The 6649-nt window shown below is 40.4% G+C and overlaps 1 long non-coding RNA gene across 1 annotated transcript; it reads right to left on the reverse strand.

Moving 5' to 3' along the window:
• Window positions 1–1152: 1152 nt before the first annotated feature.
• On the reverse strand, window positions 1153–5072 carry LOC133606672 (uncharacterized). The gene is made up of 3 exons (XR_009815292.1): window positions 4853–5072; window positions 1297–1355; window positions 1153–1225 (listed from the first exon to the last, which is right to left on the reverse strand). It is a non-coding gene; the product is annotated as an uncharacterized lncRNA (long non-coding RNA).
• Window positions 5073–6649: the final 1577 nt, after the last annotated feature.

The raw sequence follows: 6649 nt of genomic DNA on the forward strand, positions 1-6649 counted from the left end.
GAATGCCCTCCCGGTAACAATTAGAGATGCTACCTCAGTAGAAGCATTTAAGTCCCATCTTAAAACGTATACTCTAGCCTTTAAATAGACCCCCCTTTTAGACCAGTTGATCTGCCGTTTCTTTCTTTCTTTTCTCCTCTGCTCCCCTCTCCCTTGTGGAGGGGGAGACACACAGGTCCGGTGTCCATGGATGAAGTGCTGGCTGTCCAGAGTCGGGACCCGGGGTGGACCGCTCGCCTGTGCATCGGTTGGGAACATCTCTGCGCTGCTGACCCGTCTACGCTCGGGATGGTTTCCTGCTGGCCCCACTATGGACTGGACTCTTACTATTATGTTGGATCCACTATGGACTGGACTCTCACAATATTATGTCAGACCCACTCGACATCCATTGCATTCAGTCTCCCCTAGAGGGGGGGGGGGGTTACCCACATATGCGGTCCTCTCCAAGGTTTCTCATAGTCATTCACATCGACGTCCCACTGGGGTGAGTTTTCCTTGCCCTTATGTGGGCTTTGTACCGAGGATGTCGTTGTGGCTTGTGCAGCCCTTTGGGACACTTGTGATTTAGGGCTATATAAATAAACATTGACTGATTGATTGATTGACATCAAATATTCCATTTTGAAAAATGTTTTGGGGAAAATGTGGCATATTTTGTGTTTTTGCCATAAAAACAGAGCTTTCCTCTTTGATAAAAAGGAGCAAAAAAATAAATGTTGTACTGCTTATCCCTCTCGGGGTCACAGGGGTGCTTGAGCCTATCCCAAAAATAAAAACTTTATGGCAACAGACAGATTTTAAATTGACATTTAAGCGTTGAAAGTAAAATAAATATTAATATCTAAATTATTTTTGACACCTCAATGACTGAGACCCTTTTAACATTCACCAAAATTGAGGGGAGCCCTAATTACAATATTACAACATATACTGTATTTTCATTTTTCGGTGTATGGCCCTCAGTGGAAAAAAGTTTGGACACCCCTGCTGTAAAGTACAATAGAATGTTAATCAGTACCATTGCTCACAGCTGAGTGTCCGCTCTGACTTTTGCACATTGAACTGTAATGATGAAGAAAGGAGAAGATAAACTCAGCTATGAAGTCTTTGAAACGCTGGTTTATATAGCCAGAAGACGATTTGCCCTACTTTTGTTTTCCAGAGGAACGTTTTATTTTGAAACCACCAAGGAGTAGAAAAGATAATTGATCACTTCCATGTCCTCGCAGGAAAAAACATATTGTTAGTATTTCCCCCAGGGAGTGTTTGGTCATTTAGGAAGCACAGACTCACCTTGCAGCCTACCTGGAGGACAGGACTGCCTGGAGAAATATGAACTGTCTTAGCAGCATCTGAGCAACAGACAAATACTAGGTTAAGTAAAGAGACAGTGTCAATACATCTCATAGATGGACTTTTCGGTGGTCAGGGGGAGAAATATGTCTCATGAAGGCTCCTGCAAGTAATGTAGGGTGTCAGCCATGCTGCCCTCTTTTTTTGCCTTCAACTTGGCCTACTTTTGAGATCAAGGCCATATGAGGGAAATCAAACTGTGCCAGGATCAACTTCGCACCTAAAGCATGTCCACCATTTAAAAACTACGGACATTTCCTGGAATGATAGAGTCTATCAGAGTGATAGTGAACAGGACACATTTCATTTTTACTGCTATGATGCCATCAGCAGGCGAGTCATCGATTGTGACATCGACACAACTGTAAGTCTAATCTATTATTTGCTGCTATCAGTGTTGCGCCAACAACTGATTACGTCTGCTGAGCTCCTAAAGCACATACCACTTTCGGGCTTCTTCTGTCCACAACTGATTACTACCCTTATAGTTTTGGTTATCGTGAGGATATGTATTTGACATTTTTAAGTTTTTATTGTGTCCAAAAAAATTACAATTTGAGTTTTGTTTTTTGTTTGTTTTAATCTGACTGGTTGAATTTTAGATTTTTTTAACTAATCGATCTCAACAAGTCAAGGTGTGTCATGATCCGTCACCCGGGTCATGGCATGATTTAGGTTTGGTTGTTTTTCTGTTTTAGTCTTTTTCCTGTGTGCACCCTCTTTCCCTGTCTACTGTTGGTTTCTATGGCCACTGATTCTCCTCACCTGTCTTTGTTTAGCAATTAGTGTTCCCACCAGGTGTTTTGGTTAATCACTCCCCTTTATACTTTTCTGTCACCCAGCATTAGTTGCTGGGTCAATGCTTGCTATATGCAACATTTACGTTACTTCTAGTTTTTGCCTAGCTCCAGTATTTCTTCCGCACTACAGTATTCCTCGCTGTTCATGTAATCGCCCTGAGAAGGGAGATGTTTGACTATACAGATACGAGGACACAACTTCGTTCTGCTCACGTCTGTATTGACTGCCAACAAATCAAACACCAAACATGTACAAGTACACAGTATTGTAACAAACATAAAATGCACTCCAGTATTATCATACGGATTTTACACTCAAATAATCGAGTAGGTTTTTCTGTTCTTTGCACTAATAGACTTTACCTTAGTGTAACAGTATTTGAAGATGTCTCAACAAGTAAACACAAAGGTTCACCCACTACAGTAAGTCTATATTGTTTTAGTAACAAAAGTCACTTATCATCAGTGTTGGGACTAACGCGTTACAAAGTAACGCGTTACTGTAACGCCGTTAGTTTCGGCGGTAACTAGTAATCTAACGCGTTATTTTTTTTTATTCAGTAATTTAGTTACCGTTACTACATGATGCGTTACTGCGTTATTTTACGTTACTTTTGATGTAGTATCGGCTAGAAACAGAAGCGCTACGGTGTCGTTCTTCTGAATCTTCCTCTGTCACAAGCCGGAGAGAAGAAAAGAGGCGCGGTCTATGTGTGTGTGTGTGGGGGGAGGTGATCCGCGGTTTGATATATGAAACAAACAAAAAAAAGTTGTTGGCACGTTCAGTCCACACACAGCGTGGTCATGGCGAGCGGAGTAACGGAGGAGCTTGAACGCCCCCGCCATTGAATCGGTGTGTTTATAAGTGCAGACTCGGTTGTGCAAAACGAGGGTTTTAAACACATGCTGAACGTGCTTGAACCACGTTACGACATCCCGTCGTGCACCCACTTCAGCAATAAGATTGTGCCAGATCCTTATGAGCAGGAGAAGAAAAAAGTTGTGGATGAACTATCCCGAGCATCAGCTGTTGCGCTCATGACAGACGGGTGGACGTCCAGCGGAACTATAAGCGCTCACTTCATCACAGCAGACTGGGAGATGAGAAGACACGCCCCCTCTACGAGAGTCACCTTGCGCAGGTGCTGACACAAGCAGTGGAGGAATGGAAGATAAAGATATCCCAGTCACACGTGATAATGCCAAAAATCAAATAATTACAGAGAATGAGGCAGGACTGGGACCACAGATAGGTGCTTTGCACATGTAGTGAATTTGGCATCACAGAAGGGAATCTCAGTCAATAGGATGGAGCGCCTCTTTGGGAGGATCAGGAAGGTTTCTTACTTCCACCCAAGCACAACAGCTGCTCATGTGCTTAAGACAAAGCAAGAAATGCTAAAGCTGCCTGCTCATACATGATGTCCCAACGAGGTGGAACTCCACTTATGATATGTTGGAGCAGCAGGCAGCTATATACTCTGCATTGACCCACAACACCCTGAAGACAAATGTCACCCTGTCTGATGATGATGTGAGAGTGGCAGATGAGGTCCTCCAGGTGCTTAAAAGTGTTCCATCTCTACTGAGCACTGAAACTTCACCATCTGTGTCAACGATCCTGCCACTGAAAACAAGGATTCTACAATCCATGGCTCCAAGTGTGGAAGACAGCAGCATCACTCCAGATGTCAGGCTTTATTTCACTACCTATGTTTCAAGGAAGATGATGTTTCTTCTTATGTTGCACTTAAACTTGTTTTTTATTAATGGTCATTGGTCCAAGTTTAAAGAAAAGAGGAATGCCTTTTTATGTTGCACTGTTTTTCATTCATTATGTTAAAAGGAAAATAAAAATGTATGTCAAGTTGATCAACAGATTGTATTATTCTCCAGTGCAATAACAGTACTGAAATGAAGGCAAAAAGGGCATTAATGGGAGCTTTAAAAAAAAAAGAAGAAAAAAATAAGTAACTAAATAGTTACTTTTCACAGTAACGCATTACTTTTTGGTGTAAGTAACTGAGTTAGTAACTGAGTTACTTTTGAAATAAAGTAACTAGTAACTGTAATTAGTTACTGGTTTTCAGTAACTAACCCAACATTGGTTGTATGTAGACCACATTGCTTAGCAGAGTTCAGTGATGCAAATGCATGTCAAGTTGATCAACAGATTGTATTATTCTCCAGTGCAATAACAGTACTAAAATGAAGGCTAAAAGGGCATTAAATGGGGCCTTAAATTTAAAAAAAAAATATATATAAGTAACTAAATAGTTACTTTTCACAGTAACGCATTACTTTTTGGTTTAAGTAACTGAGTTACATTTGAAATAAAGTAACTGTAACTAGTTACTGGTTTTCAGTAACTAACCCAACACTGCTTATCATCCCTTAAGATTAAACAAACTACACTGAATTAGTTCCAGAAACTGTAGTAAATACACATTTCATCAGCAATATACACAGATTAATAATTAACTACGCACAGTACCTTTCTATATATTTAACACTGTTGATGCAGTTAGCATCTGCTTCGTCATCGGCAGTGCTATTAGCTTTAGCATTAGCTTGGTCATGTATAAAGCCTTGTCGACTGAAAAGACACATATCATAAAAATATACTCTTTCAAACATGTTTAAACTCTATAAAGATACATTCGGGGGTAAAACTATTTACATAAAGACACTTGTACCTGAGAAGGGAGATGTTTGAGTATACAGATACGAGGACACAACTTCGTTCTGCTCACGTCTGTATTGACTGCAAGCAGGAAGTCAGGTGTCCTCTAGTATAGCTCCCAGCACAACGCGCCCCCTGCTGGAGCCGTCCAGTACTACAATGGCTCTTATTAATGCTGGCATTACAATAACATTAGCTCCATATTCTACAAATAACGGTGCTTTACTGTTGTCATTAACAATAAACATTTTTAAGTTGCGAATATAAAATGGCATAGTAATGCAACTCAAGAGCTTACTTTGCTACTTACTATCACTGTATTCTACTAGTAACTAAATTTACATCCTGTCACACACACCCTTGGTGACATTTTGGTTGGTTTTAGCTCCACGCTTGTTAGCGTCCTTAGTTTTGTATTTTTGATCCTGCCTTAAATAATTAAAACCATAAATCCTACCTGCACTCCGCTCCTGCTTGTTTCCTGCGTTGGAGGGAACACGACAATCGCAGCCATGCGACGAAGTCGTAACAAGGTGAATGGTATTTTATCTGAGTTGTCACACTCTTCAACTGGCTCACCTCAAGGATGTGTGCTTTCAGCCCTTCATTTTATCCTGTACACAAACACGTGCCAGAGTAAGCATGCTAACAGGACGCTAGTGAAAATTGCAGATGACACGGTCATTGTCAGTCTTCTTAGCGGGAATGAGTCAGCCATGGTCCCGTTGTTAGTGAATTTGTCAGCTGGTGTGAGGAATCCTTTTTTTTTTTTTTACAGCTCAACATATCTAAAACGAAGGACATGATAATTGATTTTAGAACCCACACCAATGCCAAACCTACCACAGTCATCAAAGGTCAGCCTGTAGACTGTGGGGACAGCTACAAATACCTCGGCAAGGTCCTAGACTCAAAGCTGACCTTGGAGATGAACTGCGAGGCGGTGTGTAAAAAGGGACACCAACATCTTCATTGCCTGAGGAAACTGTCACGTCTCCACGTAGATAGAACCATGTTGTCACTCTTTTATCGGGCATATATTGAATCAATTTTGTCCTTCTCCCTGGTGTCACGGTTTGGTAGTTTGTCCTTGAGAATCAAGTCTGCACTAAATCAAATTGTAAAGTGAGCTAGTAAGCTTATAGGTGAGCCGCAACTCAACCTATCTGACATCTATGCCACACAAGGCAAGTTCTATTATTCACCACTTCACCCAACATCCTTTACGCAGTGAATTCCAGCTCCTTCGCTCTGGTCGACAGTTCATTGTTCCTCTTTGTAGGACTAAACGACGTAAGAATACTTTTGTACCTGCTGCCATCACACGCTTAAATAAGGCTATCACATGGTGATTTTATTTATTTATTATGCCATAGCACTTAAATCACAATTATGTTATTGGTTTATTAGGCATTATAATTTATTAATCTACAGTGTGTCTGTATACAGGTGATCGTTTGTGTTTGTAAAAAAAATATTTTAATGTTTTATATGATTTGTGTTTGCTTGCTTCGTTCGGTCTTGACGCTGAAATACAAATGTCTGCACAACTATTTTACCTCCAGGTACCATTAAAGAAACGTTGACCTTGATTTTAAAGGACTGTTATTGACTGTTAATGTGCTAAAACATATTTCTTTACAAGCTACATACCTATTACTACATACAGTATTACTACATACTGATCTTTGTTAATGCACATAATAAATATTAATAAAGTGTTTGGATGTATTCATGCAAGAGACTTACATATATGATAATGAAGTATTTTTACTGTACTGTTTACATTTTGAAGTACCCTATATAGCAG

This window comes from Nerophis lumbriciformis, linkage group LG02, assembly GCF_033978685.3.
Source record: "Nerophis lumbriciformis linkage group LG02, RoL_Nlum_v2.1, whole genome shotgun sequence".
In the NCBI taxonomy this organism is placed as follows: domain Eukaryota; kingdom Metazoa; phylum Chordata; class Actinopteri; order Syngnathiformes; family Syngnathidae; genus Nerophis; species Nerophis lumbriciformis.